This window comes from Dermacentor albipictus, chromosome 6 (assembly GCF_038994185.2).
Source record: "Dermacentor albipictus isolate Rhodes 1998 colony chromosome 6, USDA_Dalb.pri_finalv2, whole genome shotgun sequence".
NCBI classification, from domain to species: Eukaryota; Metazoa; Arthropoda; class Arachnida; order Ixodida; family Ixodidae; genus Dermacentor; species Dermacentor albipictus.
In genome coordinates, this window is record NC_091826.1 from 135,451,307 (window position 1) to 135,469,322 (window position 18,016).

At 45.7% G+C, this 18,016-nt stretch overlaps 1 protein-coding gene across 2 annotated transcripts in view; it reads right to left on the reverse strand.

Annotated features, from left to right (window-relative positions):
- The window catches only part of LOC135902239 (agrin-like), a 615,148-nt gene that overhangs the window by 508,367 nt on the left and 88,765 nt on the right, over positions 1 to 18,016 (reverse strand). The gene's annotated exons all lie outside the window — the stretch shown is intronic.

Sequence of the window (18,016 nt, forward strand, 5' to 3'; positions counted from 1 at the left end):
GGCACTGTCTCTGTGCACTCGGCATGGTTTGCCATTAACTTGCAGGTTCTCATCTTTTTCCTCTACGTAGGAAAAAACTACACTGGGCTTCTCGCAGTCTACAGCTATATGTCCCAGTTTGTGGCATTTATAACAGCGGATTGGTCTGAAAGATTCGATATTCTTTTCTGCTCTTTTTTACGGTTTCCCCGTTTGATTTCTCCTCGCTCTTTTCTGACAGCTTTTCCTCCACTTCTAACAGGCTCCGATATTCTAGTCTGCGAACCCTTTTTGAACGGAAATGGTTTCCGCGGTCCATTTCAACCATCCCAATTTCCGTCCTCGGCGTTCAACTTTCTACGCCTTGCGTACTGTTCGGCTAATCCGGCGGCCTTTTTCGCAGTGTTTACATTCCCTCTGTCTTGCACCCACAGTTTCACAGCTTGGGGGACGCTTTTGTAAATCTGTTCTAGACACATGCATTCAATGATCATGTCTCTGCTGTCGTACGCTTACGCGCTTTTCAGCCACTCGACTAGGTTGGCCTTTAAGCCGTATGCAAACTCCGGATACCCCTCGCTATCTTTCTTGCCTGTGCTTCTAAACCTCTGCCGAAAAGCTTCGGCTGAAAGGCGGCATTTCTCCAGAAGACTGGCCTTGACCTTCGCATAATCATATGCATCTTCCGCATTGAGTCTGGCGATTATCTCTGCAGCCTCACACGGCAACATAGACAGCAAGCGCTGTGGCCATGTACTCGGACCGAAGTTCATCTTCTCGCAAGATCTTTCAGAATTGCTTAGGAACAAGCGTATGTCGGTCCCGATCTCAAATGGCTTTAATAAGCCTGTCCATGCGGTATGATTCTGCCTCACTTGGTCGTCTCAGAGCCCCTTCACTTCCTTGAGACAACTCCAAACGTTTGTTTTCAAGTTCCAGTTGCATTTTTCTCAACTCACGAACTTTATCGCGTTCCTCTCTCTCTCTCGTTTTTCTCGGTCCCGTTCTTCTCTTTCCCTTTTCTCTCTATTTTTTTGAAGTTCCAATCCTTTTTCAATTTCTTCCTCACTGGCCTGTTCGGAAATTAGCTACAATATTTCTGATTTTAGCACTTCCTTGCGTACATCTAGGCCCAGTTCCTCACCAACAATCAACAATTCGGCTCTCAGCAGTATCCTTAACTCCATCATTGCTGCTTTACCTTGGTGCTGCTCGCTAAATCTACCTAAGATAACACAACCTAGCTAACACTCGACAATCTAGCTTCCCTACAGTTCCAAACAAAACAACCACAAAGTGAAGCCTAACGAGTCAAAGCAACAACCAAGCACTCACTGCAGAAACAGCACCGCGTTGCAATGTCCATCCCACCGCTATCAGCTAGTAGAGACGATTAGAGGCTCAATCGCAGCTCTCGTAACCCGTTGTCAAGATTGGAGCCCGGCATGAATTAGAAGGTAGCTGGCCCATGCCGTCGTCCAAATTATTCACGCTGAGGACGTTGATGAGGGGAAAGACTACTTTTCATCGAGAACGACGAATATGGGTTTATTTACAGTATCTACGTGCAGTTCATCAGTCTAGCACGACTGAGAGAGAAAAGTACATCAGTCTAACATGACCTGTCAAGAAAGTCCACTGCGCAGCCGCACAACAGCGGTTTATAAAAACTCGGTCCTCAATCGATCCCAAGGTGACGGAAGCGTTCGACCAGGCACCGTAGACAAGTTGACCAGGCACCGTAGGCGAGACTACCAGGCACCATAGGCGACACGACCACGCACCGTAGGGGCAATTTATTCCCCGAGCTGACCCCCGCAGCGCGCCCGCCGGCTGCCCATTGTCTTGCGTCTTGGTCGGCGCGTGGGAAGGGGTCTCCGTAGACGTTGCCGCGCCAACTCCTCCGCTCATAGCAGATCAGGTCTGCGGCGGCAGTTCAAGCACAAAGCCTGCTTCGTCAAACTCGGCTCCAGCGACGGAGAGCTGAGGACGCGCGTATTGTTCTTCATTGTTCTTCATTGTAATGAGGAGGGAAGATAACCGATGGTCATTAAGGGTTACGGACTGGGTTCCAAGGGAAGGAAAGCGTGGCGAGGGACGGCAGAAAGTTAGGTGGGCGAATGAGATTAAGAAGTTTGCAGGGACGACATGGCCACAATTAGTACATGATTGTGGTTGTTGGAGAAGTATGGGAGAAGAGGCCTTTGCCCTGCAGTGGGCGTAACCAGGATGATGATGATGATGATGATGATGATGATGTATTGTTCCTCACACACAGTCGACTTAGTGACACCGTTGCTAGAGGTTTGCGGTGGCGTTTCAGGAAAGTTGCCGCCGCTGTCACAACTGGCTGGCGAAACTTGCCCTTCAGCTGGCCGTTCTTAACAGCTCTTGGGCTACCGCATTAGCGCGTTTATTACCATTGAGAGAGGCGTGTTCAGGTGTCCAGAAGGTACGCACCCTGTGTAACGCTGTGGTGCATAATGGTGTAAAGATGTGGTGCGCGTACGGTGTAACCATCTTTTATGCCAAAGTCCTGCAGGTGGTCTGTAAATCAGTGACCCCTCTGATGGGTCCATCCTGTGCCGGTATGGTTGAAGCCTGTGCGATAGGTAGGGCGATAGCAGCCATTTCCACCCTGCCACTGTGCACAGTGTTGAGCGTGGCCGAAGCCCTCAGAATGTCTTTACTAACCAGCAAGACTAGTCTAGTAAGACTATGTCTAGTAAGACTAGACAAAGGACACATCTCTGTGGGTACCAGGCCACGTTGGTGTAGAGGACCGATGTGTCATCGCCAGAGAGTCAAGCCAGGTCTTGGGTCCTTGCCTTTCTTCGGCCTTTATGATGGTCAGGGTGCATATACAGTGTAATCAGGGCCACCTGAATTTTCTTGCTAATGCTCAGTGCAAGAATCCTGCGGTCTTCCTGTTGTTTTCTTGGCGTTTGGTATCCTAGATTAAATAGAACGAGGCACTCCTGCATATGGCAGGAGTGCCTCGACACGTTGCATCTGGCTGTTAAGGTGACCTTCGACTAGTTAACGGATGATTTAGTGCACCCTGATTTGTAGTAGAAGCTACGTGGACGCATGTTTAGTCCCAGCGTTGCCTTTAGTGCCCTACGGAGGAGGGTGTCCATCTGGTGCTTCATGGTCTGAGAGAGGTTATCATAGGCTGAAGTGGTAGCTTAATCTTTTAAATATAAGGACTTGCACGTTTCTCAGGAAATCTTTTTCTTGGAGTCCTTGTCGGTTGTCTGTAACGCACTTTGTCATGTGCGTTACTTCGGTGATTCGTTGCTGCAGTATGTGTAGGGTATGCGTGGCTTTCGCGTTGTATAGCATCGATTGACGAAGGCTCGTGGCGTGGGCTAGACGGCGGCCTTTTGGTGTTTCTGTTTGATACCCTCAGGCTGGGTGGTACGCAAGGAAATCTCCCAGAATAATACATTTTTGGCTTGTTTGCTGGCAGCCGAAAAAACATGTCCGAAATCGTCTGCTCGCGATTTAAGTGCACTGTATACATTAGGTAAAAACAAGTTGGTTTGATATCGATTTCTGGGTACAGTTTCTAAGGGCACATGCTGAATATGGAAGCTGTCGAGCGTTTGCTCGATCACTGTGATTTATTCGGACACAATTGCTGCAGCTAGTGGCGGTTTGGTGGTGTCATGCTTGTCTGTGTGCGCATCGTATCCAGTGACTGTGGGAACGCAGTGTACTTCTTGAAGTGCTATACCATCTGGCGGATGGGGCTGTGTGGCTAGTAACTGTGTGAGCGAGCCCCTCTTCCTTTGGTACCCTCTACAGTTCGATTGCCACAATCGGTAGGGGGTGGTAGGACGTCTCTTGGGTTTGCTGGCCATGAGTAGCTATAGCGCCTCGCTGGTGAGCGCAGGTGTTGTATGAGCCGGACGGTATAAAGGTGTGACCTACGTGGGTCTCGGGTGGCGTTAATGTCATCTGGGAGAGAATTGTTTTGATGACTGAAGGTTGATGGTTTGATGGCCGACGTGGGTCACTAGATTCTGTGCTGGGTATGCACGACTCTCTAATGAAACTTTAACGCGATAGCGTTAAGGAGCTCGTGTCGCAGAAAAGCCGGTGTCGTCCGCACCGGCGTCCGCGGCGTTGGCCGTGAGCGATAAATCACGGCAGGCACTTCATAAATAAAAAGCAACTTCCAAGATGGGCTGGGTGGAAATCGAACCAGGGTCTCCGGAGTGTGAGACAGAGACGCTACCACTCAACCACGACTTCGATGCTTGAAAGCGGTACAAAAGCGCTTCTAGTGAATGCGGTGTTGCCTTAGAAACGTGCTGTAGAAAGTTATACTGCGGTTTATATCGGTAATTATGAGCATGTAACTTACAGAAGTCGCGTTTACACGAGTAGCGAAGTACGTTTCCGCTACATTTATCTGCGCTTACCGCACACGCAGAGCCATCTTGCGGCAAACACAGAAGACCCCCTCCTCTCAATGTATGGCACTGCCCCGACAGGTGGTGCGCCACGCGCGCATTAGGGCTGTGCGCGGACCGGTGCCAGGCGCATCGCGGCCCCGACTCCCTCTCCCCTGACGACGCTTCGCCGTGCTCCAAGACGGCTTTCTTTAGATTACTACCTATCTATCTCTCAGCCCGTGCCGATCACGACGTTTGCCTGGCGTAGATCGTTTCCCTCTCCGAGACACCGCGTTCTTTGGTTCGTTCCGTTTGCTCAGGCGCACGTTTCGTTGCCGCGCCGAACGCTGCGTTGCTCGACGCTCACAGCGTGGTAAGTGGGCGCAAAGTCCGATGCGGGGCGCCTCGTAAGTGATCGCTACGCCGTAGTGCATTGGCTTACACCCCTTGGTGGGTCGACGGGAACGCTGTGGCGTTCCACTCTTGAAGGCGAAGCTCAAGCGTCCTCCAATTTTTAACACCATTTGCCGCACTGGATATGTGCCAATCTGTCTGTTCTGAAACACGAGTTTCTTCATGAAAGTTAATTCCTAGAAATTTTATTGTTGTATATTGGTGCATCATGCTTCTTTGGAAATAAATCCGTATTCATGGATTGTTTGTAACGTCTATAGGCTGAAAGAGCAGGGGCTTCATGCGTAGAACACCAGCGAGCCACCGCACCTTTTTATGGCTCTTCACAACCACATGCTTCTGATGTGCTACATTCAAAAATTTACACTGCCGCTTTGGCAGCACCGAGACATACTCGCAACAGACAAGAACGGGTGGCTTAAAAGAATGATTCACGCGCCTGCAGCATGACAGCCTGCTCAATTAGAGGTACCACAATTGTTGCTCGTTACCGCGCTAGTTGCATGGAACAAACCGCGGGAAGCGCGCTTGGTTGTGCCGCCGTGGCAGTCACTGTCGTGGCTACGTCAGCATCGTGCCGCGTCCAAATGAAGCCACTTAGCCTCGCTTGTCAGAGCGCACCAAGCGGGCTCCGACTTGGTAATAAGGTTACGACCGTGGCCTGCACAATACTTGGTCACACACGTGCAACTACTTAGTGTTCAGGGAAAACACGGGGAAGGGGGGAGTTGAAAATTTACGACGATGAGAAAAACGAAAAAGAAAGGTGAAAGCTGGAGCTCCGGCATTCACCTCGTTCTGGTTCTGCTCATTACTTAGTGCTCACGAGCATGACCAGATGGCTACGGTATGGTAAGCGTGCAATTAGTCTCGCAGGATACGACAACATGCGTAGTTCTGCCCTAATGAACGCGCCCGAAAGGTGGGTCTTCCAAGGTCGTTTTGTGTCATAGCATGTTCTTTTGCGGTCATCTTATTTTGCTCATGCATTGGGACACGGAACAAGCATTAGCCTACGGGTGTGCTCAGCATCCCTCAGTGAGCGCTTTACTTTCTCAGTGATTTAGGTACTTATAGATGTCGTGCGCAAATTTGAACATTCGCAGAAAATGGTTTCTTTAGTTCGTGTTATGCACTCAGTGGAACCTAGGTTTAAAGAAATGGAAGAGCTCCTTTTCAAAAGAATGTTTGCGATTATTGCTTTGCCACACTGAGCATAAATATTGTAAAGATGTAGTGTCGCCTATCCTGTAAAAACTGTAACGGACCAATGTAAGTAACTGTAGCTTCATCGCTTTGTTCGGTCGTAACAGGCATACGACGTTAGAATACTGGACAAGTGAAGCGAAAACTGTGGTTTATTCAAAAACAAAGAACAATGTATGGCCCACAACTGCTACTAGCAGCAGCGATATACATGCTGAAAGAGAGAACAAAGACGATGAAACGATCAATCATGAGATCTGAAGCTTGTCGCACTTGAACCATATGAAACCAATTGTGTTATCTTATTCTTGCAGATCACTGTGGTCCTTTTTTTTGTTTCCCTTCCTTGCATCCAATTCACTGTGTTTGTTTCTCTCGCTTTCTTTTTGATTTACTCCTGCTTGCCTTTTCACACTTTCATCATCATCATCATCATCATCATCATCATCATCAGCCTGGTTAAGCCCAGTGCAGGGCAAAAAGCTCTCCCATACTTCTCCAACTACCCCGATCATGTACAAATTGTGGCCACGTCGTCTCTGCAAACTTCTTAATCTCATTCGCCCACCTAACTTTCTCCCACCCCCTGCTACGCATCCCTTCCCTTGGAATCCTCTCCGTAACCCTTAATGACCATCGGTTATCTTCCCTCCTCATTCCATGTCCTGCCCATGCCCATTTCTTTTTCTTGATTTCAAATAAGATGTCATTACTTCGCGTTTGTTCCCTCACCCAATCTGCTCTTTTCTTATCCCTTAACGTTAAACCCATCATTCTTCTTTCCATAGCTCGTTGCGTCGTCCTCAGTTTAAGTAGAACCCTTTTCGTAAGCCTCCAGGCTTCTGCCCCGTACGTGTGTAGTTGTAAGACACAGCTGTTATACACTTTTCTCTTGAGGGATAATGGCAAGCTGCTGTTCATGATCTAAGAATGCCAGCCAAACGCACCCCAGCCCATTCTTATTCTTCTGATTATTTCAGTCTCATGACGCGGATCGGCGGTCAGTACCTGCCCTAAGTAGATGTATCCCCTTACCACGTCCAGTGCCTCGCTACCTATCGTAAACTGCTGTTCTCTTCCGAGACTGTTAAACATTTCTTTAGTTTTCTGCAGATTATTTTTAGACCCACCCTTCTGCTTTGCCTTTTCAGGCCGGTGAGCATGCCTTGCAATTGGTCCCCTGAGTTAAAGGAGTACTGACAAACAAACAAAAATTCACAAGGTTTTTTTCTGCTTTATTAAGTAGATGTCCCAGTAATCAAGGGCATGAAATCTCATTTACTTCAGAGCGTGACAGGTAATTATTTGCAGTCTTTTTTATAGCGACCAGTCGAAGTTTCGGTACCAGAGAGCAACGAGATGGTAGAAACGGGAATTTAAACAAAGTGGTCACGTGTTCGCAAAAAGCCATGACGTATGCTCTGACGCGCAGCCGGCGTGCGCGACCAAGTTGCTGAATATTGCCGTGCGACTGCCGCGTCGGTCGGACAACCGCAGGCAATGACAGCGCCGGTAGCGTGAACGTCATGGCCACGTGGTAGACCCGGCGGGGCGGGGTGAGGCCGGCGAGCGGGCGCCTCGCTACTCCGATCATGTTTTTTTTTTTTCTCTCTCCCTGGTCGAAACGCGGGCCTCCTTCGCCGCTGACGGCGGCATATAAATCGGCTACAATTTGTTTCTGACACGAAATAACTTCTACAATAAAGTGACCTCGAAAGAGTGCGAGTTATAAAACGTTGTGCGAAATAGAAAATCGTTGGCGTCATTTCTACTCGGATGCGGTAAGCGCAGGACGCGTCAGCAATCGTCTGTATACGGAGCGGTTCGCCTGACTGGCGTGTTTACTCATCGCTACTAACGGCACCGGGAAAACTAACCGTATTTTCACTTAAGAGAAACATATATTTTAAGGCATTGATTGTGCGGACGAATTTAGGCGCTTTATTACGAGCTGCGGACGCATCGCAAGGACCTTCGGCCCCGGATGGACGGCCGGCGAGCTAGGCCTACATTGTCTCCCAGCGATCGCAAGCTTGCCTGGCACGCTCGTTCGCTTCTGTGGGCGCCAATGAAATCAAATGTGCTGCCATTTAAGCGTGACATTACTGTGTACACGTTGTGCCGACTATCATAGGCGCTTCGTTATACGAGCTGCAAGCGATCGTGTCACAAGCGCAGCCGGTGTCGGATTCCATGGCCCAGCTGGCTATGCCTGCCGGCTCCTTGCCATCGGCGGCTGTCAACGGATCCGATACTGCTAACGCGGCCTTGCGGAAACACGTCTACAGTGCTCGCATAGACGTGTTTATATTGTCAGCGTTTGTTTCAAACAAGATAGCTGTGCAAATGCGGTTGCTTTCACTTTCTGTTCGAACTTACGCCGCATTCCGAACTTCCACGCAGGGGCGCCGGTTCTGGGAGGAGCTACCTGCCGCTCGCTCATTCGTGTCCCGAATCGCCGCATATGGCAAGTCGCACACGATGCGCCGTATGACAGGTCGCACGGAAAATCGCACCATGTGTCTCGCGCGTTAGACGTGGCCAATCACTTAGCGACTCAGATATTGCGGCCGGCGATAGCGAGGACGCACCTCAACAAAACCCTCTCATCGGCCACGAGCAATGGTAAGACACAACAAATCGCCGTTAAACGTTGTGGCAGCGCAGTCAAGCCGATAGTGTGAGAAACATCCCGATGGGCACGACAAAAACTGCAGTTGTAGCGACATGGAGAGCGTCCCACTACAAGTACAACAGCTAGAACAAGCAACAACCGAGGAGAAGAGCACACGTAAGCCGCATGGCAGCCAACGAAAATTTGTGACGTAGCCACATGACGTAGCCTTTTCTTAGCTATTTACAATCCCGCTTAATGTCAATGTCGCGTGGTCCTCTGTTTTGCGGTTGGTTGCGCACACTTACTTTAAAATTGATTTTAAATATGTTCTTAGCGATATTCGCCGCTGACATTTTATAGACGATATGTGTGTATGACCAACTAAATCGATCTCAAAAGTTATCTCGACTTCAAATTTTTGTGGCAGTACTCCTTTAATAAGCAAGGCAATATCATCAGTGAATGGCAGGTTACTAAGATAGTCTACATTAATTTTATCCCCAATTCTTCCCAATCCAGGACTCTGAATACCTCCTGTAACCATGCTGTGAATAGGTAACCACGCTGTGAATAGCATTGGAGAGATCGTATCTCCCTGCCTGACGCCTTTCTTTATTGGGATTTGGTTGCTTTCTTTATGAAGGACTACGGTGGCTGTGGAGCCGCTATAGATATCTTTCAGTATTTTTACATACTGCTCGTCTACACCCTGATTCCGTAATGCCTGCATGACTGCTGAGGTTTCGACTTCGCACTTTCAATCGCCCTGCATTTCGTTTTCAACAGTCTTGACGTCTTCCTTCATTCTGTGCTGCCTTCATTTCAGCTGCATACCACTTTACGTTTAGTTACAGATTATGTTGTTGGATACTTGAGCAAGCATTTGGACCATTTATGTATATGCCGAAATTCTTATGTTGCTTCATTATGGGTGTGACTTGCTGTTGAGTTAACACCACATAATTATTCGTCTCTTCATTAAAAATCATAACGTGGGTTTGGATGGATGTAGGGATTGATGTTCTAGCGTCCCCTTTGGAACGGGACGGTGGTTTGCGTCACCAAGCTCTTGCTTTTTTTTACTTTCTAATTTCCCTCCTTGGTTAAAAAAAGAAAAAACACGCCCAATCAATTCCCATAACCAATTTTTCTGACCGTCTATTCTGAACTTTGATTGCGTACGTTTGTTTTTTGTCGTTTCCCTACTTTTTCTCCCACCAATCTTCCAATCGCCTCTTATTAATCTCTACTGCGGACATTTTTACTTTCCCCCTGCTATCGCTGAACCCAAGGGCTTCAAGGAGGCCAGTGGTGCCTCCTTGACAGTTCGGCAGCGGTGCACGCACAGCACGGACCTGATCATCATTTATTCTTTGCCCTCGCAGTGCTACAGATCGCACCAGGTTATCAAGGCCCATCTTCGCCGAAGACTGCCACGCGTTCATCGGACGGTGCGCCTGCGCTAAAACCTTGGTCCCGTGACTACCTCAACAGCAACGCCCCGAAGACAACGCACGCTATAAAAGAGGCCACACAGACTGCATTGCACAGTTCGGCAGCGGTGCACGCACAGCACGGACCTGATCATCATTTATTCTTTGCCCTCGCAGGTGAGGAATTTTGTGCCACAGATTTTGTAAATACTTGTAGTGCACTGCTGCCGAACAATCTACTGTTGTTGCCTGTGCTATATTGTGCATGTGCTTTTATGTCTAATGGCGGGAAAAGATGCTGGAAAGAACACTGTAAAAGGGAGCGGCGTGCCTTCGGAACAGGACACGACAAAAGATATGCGTGAGATGACAAGGGCTCTCGAGAATTTGAGGCGTGATTTCCGGGAAGAAATGCGGGAGCTAAAGAAAAGTGTGTCTTACTGCACTGATATTTGCAATGATGTCAAAGATACCACTAATGAAATCAAAAACTTGAGGCTTGAAATGCAGGAATTGCTTAAACAGAACACTGAACTGAAAGGCGAAAACGCCCGATTATCACGAAGATGTGAAGAGCTTGAGCAATACCAGCGCCTCAATAACCTCGAGATTAAGGGCGTCCCGGATGGAAAGGACCCACTTGCAGTAATAAGCAAAATAGGCGAAAGTATAGGGGTAACCATTGACACCATGGTTGACATTGACACGTGTCATTATGTGCGTACATTCAATGCTGATGTCAAGAACATAGTTGTTCGCTTTGTCAGACGAAATCAGCGAAATGAGTTGTTATCAAAGTGCAGAAAAAAGAAGATTGACAGTTCTATGCTTGGTCTTGAAGGAACAACCCCGGTTTTTGTGAACGAACACTTGACTCCAAAAAACAAGGCACTGCTTTCAGATGCGATTAAAAGGAAAAAGGCTGCCAAATGGAAATTTGCCTGGACGACTGGAGGCAAGGTGCTTGTACGTAAAGATGAAGACTCCGACATAATTCACATTGCTCATGAAGGAGACTTAGATAAAATCAATTGTTAAAGACTACATTGAATGTGATCTAATTGCCTTTCCTCTTCATGATGATGAACCCAAAGGAGAACAGCAGATACTACACAGTTGACGCTTTTAATCGTGAATTTTCTTGTGGAAAGTTTTTTTCTGCATTACATGCAAACTGTAGAAGCATTCGACCAAAGGCAGATGACATTTCTGTTTTTTTGCATTCGTTATCAGTTGACTTCGATATTCTAATCTTTACTGAAACATGGCTTTCAGATAACGACACAAAACCAAACTTTCCAGGCTATCGGTCTGAATATCTTTGTCGTAGGCAAAAAAAGGGTGGAGGGCTGGCTATCTACTTTAAGAATACCTTTACTTATGAAGTGTTTAGTGATTTCTCGGTAATGAATGCCGATTGTGAATGTTTGTGCTTGCGTATCGACAAAATAGTGGTGGTCGCTCTTTACCGCCCTCCGCTAGGGCACAAAGGTCGTTTCGTAGAGTTTGTGGACTTACTCTTGGCTTCCCCTGTCTTTTCAAACGCATCTTGCATTATTATGGGGGACATCAATATCGACTTAAGTTCCAATGATGCTTACGTGGAAAATTTTGAGACACTGTTATCTACGTATGGCTTCGCAAACCATATAAATAAACCTACAAGACTTACAAAACAAACTGCCACTGTTTTGGATGTTTGCATAACAAACTTCAGTCCACGAGACATCTCGAGCGGAATATTTTCATATGCTCTTAGTGATCATCTGCCAGTCTTTTTGCTTTTTAGAGCGCAGCTCTTTGGCGTCCGTTCCTGGGTTTCGCGTCGTCGTCGGCGTCGTCGTCGACGGCGTCGGCCTCGTAACCAGCTCGCCTCCGCCGCCGCGCTCCGCCGCCGCGCATGCGCCGCTGCTCCGCCGCCGCGCATGCGCGCTGTCGGCTCTCCGGGCGAGGGAGGATGATGGAAGGGAGGAGGACAGACTGTGGAGGAGGGCTGGCTACACAAATGGCTCTTTGGCGTCCGTTCCTGGGTTTCGCGTTGTCGTCGGCCTCATAACCAGCTCCGCCCCCCTTTCATCCCCCCAGCGCTAGCAGCGACCGACTGATACCGCTTTCGTGAGTCCGCTACCGCACTCACGAAAGACGTCGTGCACTTCCTGCAACTCGCATTAACCGTCCATCGATCCACACCGATGTTAGTAGTGGGGGACTTTAATGTTGACATAAAGACAAACAGCAATTTCCTAACACTTATGCGGGAGAACATCCCGTTCCTCTCGCTCGTAACGCGTCCCACGGCTGTGACAACCTCGCGAGGCACTTGTACAGATCTCGTCTTTGAGAATCAAGCATTGGTGTACCAAGTCGAACATATATCAGTCTATTTCTCCGACCACAAAGCTTCCTTCATGACTGTCAAGAACTGTTAGTGGAGTCTTTGTTAAAGGAATACGTGTGAAAAATAAAAAAAAATTCTGTGATAGCGCATACATGTGTTGCTCGATTTCTTTGCCTCAATCTATCGAAAAGGTGAAACAGCTTATTTGCTGCGCTCAAATTTCGCATTAGGAAGTAACGTAATCGTCGGTAATTTTTTCAATCGCTAAGCACTATGACAAGCCCTATATTAACAGAGAAGGTAGACGAGCCATAAACCTTCCAAGACAAAAAGAATTTTTCCACTTGGTCAGTCTGATTGACTGGAGTGACGTTTACAATGACGAAAATGCAGACAGCGCTTACGAGAAATTCTTTTCTTTACTACACGCTTCATACAATGCCGCATTTCCTGTATTACAGCCGACCGGTCGTAATAGAAGAAAACACAAGAAACCTTGGATTAATTCAGAGCTTTATCACCGTATCAAAATAAAAAATAAGTTATTCCATGATTTTACCCGTTCACGGGATCCAAATACATTCACAGAGTTTAAGAAGTATCGGAATGCTTTAACGACGGAGTTAAGAAAAGCAAAACAGTACTACTATCAGAATCTTTTTGAGAGCATATATAATAATCAGCGACGAATATGGGAGGTTGTAAACTCGCTCACTTCAAGAACAAAAACTAGGGATAGGATTACGCAGCTCGTACTTGATGGTAAAACACTCATCGGTGAACAACTAGCTAATACAATGAACACACATTTTGTGGATGCTGGCTCCTACAATACCATGAGCGAAACTGTCAGCGACGACAGTATGCCACTAGACACCATATTGAATCACTCTCTTTTCCTGAAACCTACTGATCCTAGTGAAATTTCAAGTATAATTGGCAAGCTAAAGAATAATACATCTCCAGGCGTGGATGAACTTCGTTCAAATGAAATAAAATTAATATCGCCTTTAATATGTGAAGTTCTTAGCTACATAATTAACCTCACTCTAACAACAGGCGTATTTCCTAAGCTATTAAAAATCGCCAAAGTCACCGCAATTTTCAAAGGAGGTGATACAAACAATTTATCTAACTACCGACCTATTTCAGTACTTCCTACAATATCTAAAATATTTGAATGCGTCATTCATGAGAGGCTAGTTTCATTTCTAGAAAAGCATCAGGTCATAACCCAATGTCAATATGGCTTTCGCAAGCATCGATCGACAGAACACGCTCTCGTACACATCAAAGACAGGATAATTGAAAACATGGAATGTAGAAAATATACACTAGGTTTGTTTTTAGACATTCAGAAAGCTTTTGATTCCATACAGTTTGATTTATTACTTAACAAATTATCAAGATACGGTGTCCGAGGTATTGTACTAGATCTTCTAGATGGCTATCTGAATGATCGTTATCAGTTGGTGAAAATTAATGATGCGGTATCAACACTCGCGAAGCTAAAACAAGGAGTACCACAAGGATCCATATTGGGCCCATTACTATTTCTTGTCTATATCAATGACATTGTCAAAATTGATAGTTCCGCTGAAACCATAATGTATGCTGATGATACAAATGTCTTTTTCTCTTCGCATAACTTACTGACCCTTGAATCCTCTGTAAATGACTACCTTGTGCATCTTTCGAACTGGTTAAGCAGAAACAAGTCAAGATTAAATGCCTCTAAAACAACATATGTCATATTTCGTCCTCCCAACAAACCTCTACACCACAAACTTAACGTGAAATTTGAAAACACCCTTATAAAACAAGTTCAGACACAAAAATTTCTCGGGGTTTGGTTTCAGGAAGACTTGAGCTGGTCAGTGCACGTTAGAAACCTAAGTGTAGATCTTGCCCGCACAGTTGGATGTCTATATAGGATATCTGCGCTCATACCGCTCTGGCTAAAAAAGAACATTTATTATTCACTTTTTTATTCCAAATTAACCTATGGCTTAATGGTTTGGGGCACTACTACGCAATACAATTATACTAAACTAATTACTTTGCAGAAGAAAATTCTGCGCTGTTTTGAATCTTATTGTGGTAATCCACAAGACTTAAGAACCGCTCCACTGTTTAAGAAACACGGTATCCTAAAGGCAGACCAGTTATATTATTTAAAAGCGCTGCAACTAATGCATCAGAAGAAACTATACGGAATTATGGACTCTGCAAATGCTGAATACCTTTTGAGGCACCGAAAACACCGAACACCAAAAATCCGAACAAATTATGGAAGGCAAACAATGGCGTATCAAATACCTGCGATCTTAAACAAATTTGAAGGCAAGCTAAACTTTGAATGCAAATTAAAAGCATTTAAAAGCCAACTTAGGGAGCTATTGTTATCCTGCCAATTTAACTATAGCCAAAATTGAAGTGTTTTTTCATATTTTACTGTCTTTTCGTAAAGGATACTTAAACTCTATATAACACAAAATGACTAGTAATTGCTCCTATCTTACTTTTGTGTCGTTTCAAGCAACATTATTCAGTTTCACTGACAGTTATATTTTATTTGTATGCTTTTGTACAACAGCTGTTTGTGCCGATTCATTCAAGTAATTTGCTTAGCGTCCTATTATGTATCATTGTATTGTTTCATTGTATCATTATGTTTCATTGTATTATCCTATTATGTATCATTGTATGATTTGTTATGTGTCATTTGTGTGCAACAGTATATGCACTACATTTGTGTATAGGTGTCAAATACTGCGTCTCTTTTACTTTATTTCCTTTGTTTCTAAGATTTGTGTTGTATCTGTAACCGCTGTAGACTGTTTGGGGTCAGAGGCCTCGTCAGGCTCCATCAGCCTTTAGCTTCTGTCCCTACATCAGGCTCTGCTTTCGTCTGATGTTGAAATAAAAGAAATAAATAAATAAATCTACCGCTGGGCAGATATCTTCACATTCTAATAAAACATCCTCAATCGTTTCCTTAGCTTTACCGCAGCAAGCACATGCTTCTTCTTCCTTCTTAGGTTTGGCTTATTAGATGCGTTTTCTAAGGTATCCTGATCGCGCTTCGAAAAGTAATGAGCGCCCCTCTGAGTTACGTTAAATTGTTTCTTTCGTGATTTTATTTTTTCCTCTTAAGTAGTTACCCATGGCAGGTTTCTTTTGGATTGCCGCCGCCGTGAGCTTACTTCAGCCTCTCTGACTTTCCGCTCGACCTTCTTTGTTGCTGTGTTGCCCACCCTACAGGCCTCATACTTGCTGGTAAGCTTCCTAATTGTTTAGTTTCCCTATGAATCAGTGTATTTCCTGTACAAATACCTCAATATTCTCCCAGTCTATTTCCTTCCTTCCATATTCCACAGTCGTTCTTCATAATAAATTTTTGTATGAGCTTCCCTCACTTCAAAACTTGTCCAGCCCATATCACCCTACACAACTTCATTTGTAGTCTTCCCGTGAGCGCCCATTGCAAAGCTTCCCACTGACCTTTGGTTGCCATCGAGTGCTTATTGTACCCCTGATTTCAAGCAAACAAGCGCATTTCCAAAAGTAAGTCGTGGAACCGTTAAACCTTTCCACATACCCGAGGGCACCTCGTACCTATTGTATTCCCATAGCGCTCTGTGCTTCATTGTGGCTGCATTTCCCTTCCCCTTTAACAATATTGTTTTTCCTGTGTTTCCATTATACGTTGCCATTGCTTATCCACATACCAATGTATTAATACTCTTTTACCCGAGGTATTTCCTGGCCCTGTATTGCCACTGTCTGTTCACTGCCTCCATTGAATATAGCAGCTGATTTTCTAACGCTAAATTTGAAACCTAAATTCTCGCCTTTCTGTCCACAGATATTAGCTAGACATTGCAAATCAATTTGCTTGTTAGCTAGCAACACAATGTCGTCCGCATAATATGAACATCGATACTGCTGCTCTAATAATGCACCCGCCTGTCTGTAGAGATACTAAACCCGATATATCTTCTTTCTAGCTCCCTCTCCATCCTCACCATGTACATCATAAACAGCAGGTGAGATATAGGGCACCCTTGCCTCAGTCCCTTGTTGATATGAACTTTGTCCTTGCTCCTCATCCCTTTCCATCATCATCATCATCATCATCATCAGCCTGGTTGCGCCCACTGCAGGGCAAAGGCCTCTCCCATGCTTCTCCAACAACCCCGGTGATGTACTAATTGTGGCCATGCCGTGCCTGCAAACTTCTTAATCTCATCCGCCCACCTAACTTTCTCCCGCCCCCTGCTACGCTTCCCTTCCCTTGGAATCCAGTTCGTAACCATTAATGACCATCGGTTATCTTCCCTCCTCATTGCATCTCCTGCCCATGCCCCCCATTTATTTTTCTTGATATCAACTAAGATGTCATTAACTCGCGCTTGTTCGCTCACCCAATCTGCTCTTTTCTTATTCCTTAACGTTACACCTATCATTCTTCTTTCCATAGCTCGTTGTGTCGTCCTCAATTTGAGTAGAACCCTTTTCGTAAGCCTCCAGGTTTCTGCCCCGTAGATGAGTACTGGTAAGACACAGCTATTATATACTTTTCTCTTGAGGGATAATGGCAACCTGCTGTTCATGATTTAGGAATGCCTGCCAAACGCACCCCAGCCCATTCTTATTCTTCTGATTATTTCCGTCTCATGATCCGGATCCGCCGTCACTACCTGCCCTAAGTAGATGTATCCCCTTACGACTTCCAGTGCCTCGCTGCCTATTGTAAATTGCTGTTCTCTCCCGAGACTGTTAAACATTACTTTAGTTTTCTGCAGACTAATTTTTAGACCCACTCTACTGCTTTGCCTCTCCAGGTCAGTGAGCATGCATTGCAATTGGTCCCCTGAGTTACTAAGCAAGGCAATATCATCAGCGGATCGCAAGTTACTAAGGTATTCTCTATTAACTTTTATCCCCAATTCTTCCCAATCCAGGTCTCTGAATACCTCCTGTAAACACGCTGTGAATAGCATTGGAGATATCGTATCTCCCTGCCTGACGTCTTTCTTTATTGGGATTTTGTTGCTTGCTTTATGGAGGACTACGGTGGCTGTGGAGCCGCTATAGATATCTTCCAGTATTTTTACATATGGCTCATCTACACCCTGATTCCGTAATGCCTCCATGACTGCTGAGGTTTCAATTGAATCAAACGCTTTCTCGTAATCAATGAAAGCTATATATAAGGGTTGGTTATATTCTGCACATTTCTCTATCACTTGATTGATAGTGTGAATATGGTCTATTGTTGAGTAGCCTTTACGGAATCCTGCCTGGTCCTTTGCTTGACAGAAGTCTAAGGTGTTCCTGATTCTATTTGCAATTACCTTAGTAAATACTTTGTAGGCAACGGAGAGTAAGCTGATCGATCTATAATTTTTAAAATCTTTGGCATCCCCTTTCTCATGGATTAGGATTATGTTAGCGTTCTCCCATGATTTCGGTACGCTCGAGGTCATGAGGCATTGCGTATACAGGGTGGCCAGTTTCTCTAGAACAATCTGTCCACCATCCTTCAACAAATCTGCTGTTACCTGATCCTCCCCAGCTGCCTTCCCCCTTTGCATATCTCCTAAGGCTTTCTTTAATTCTT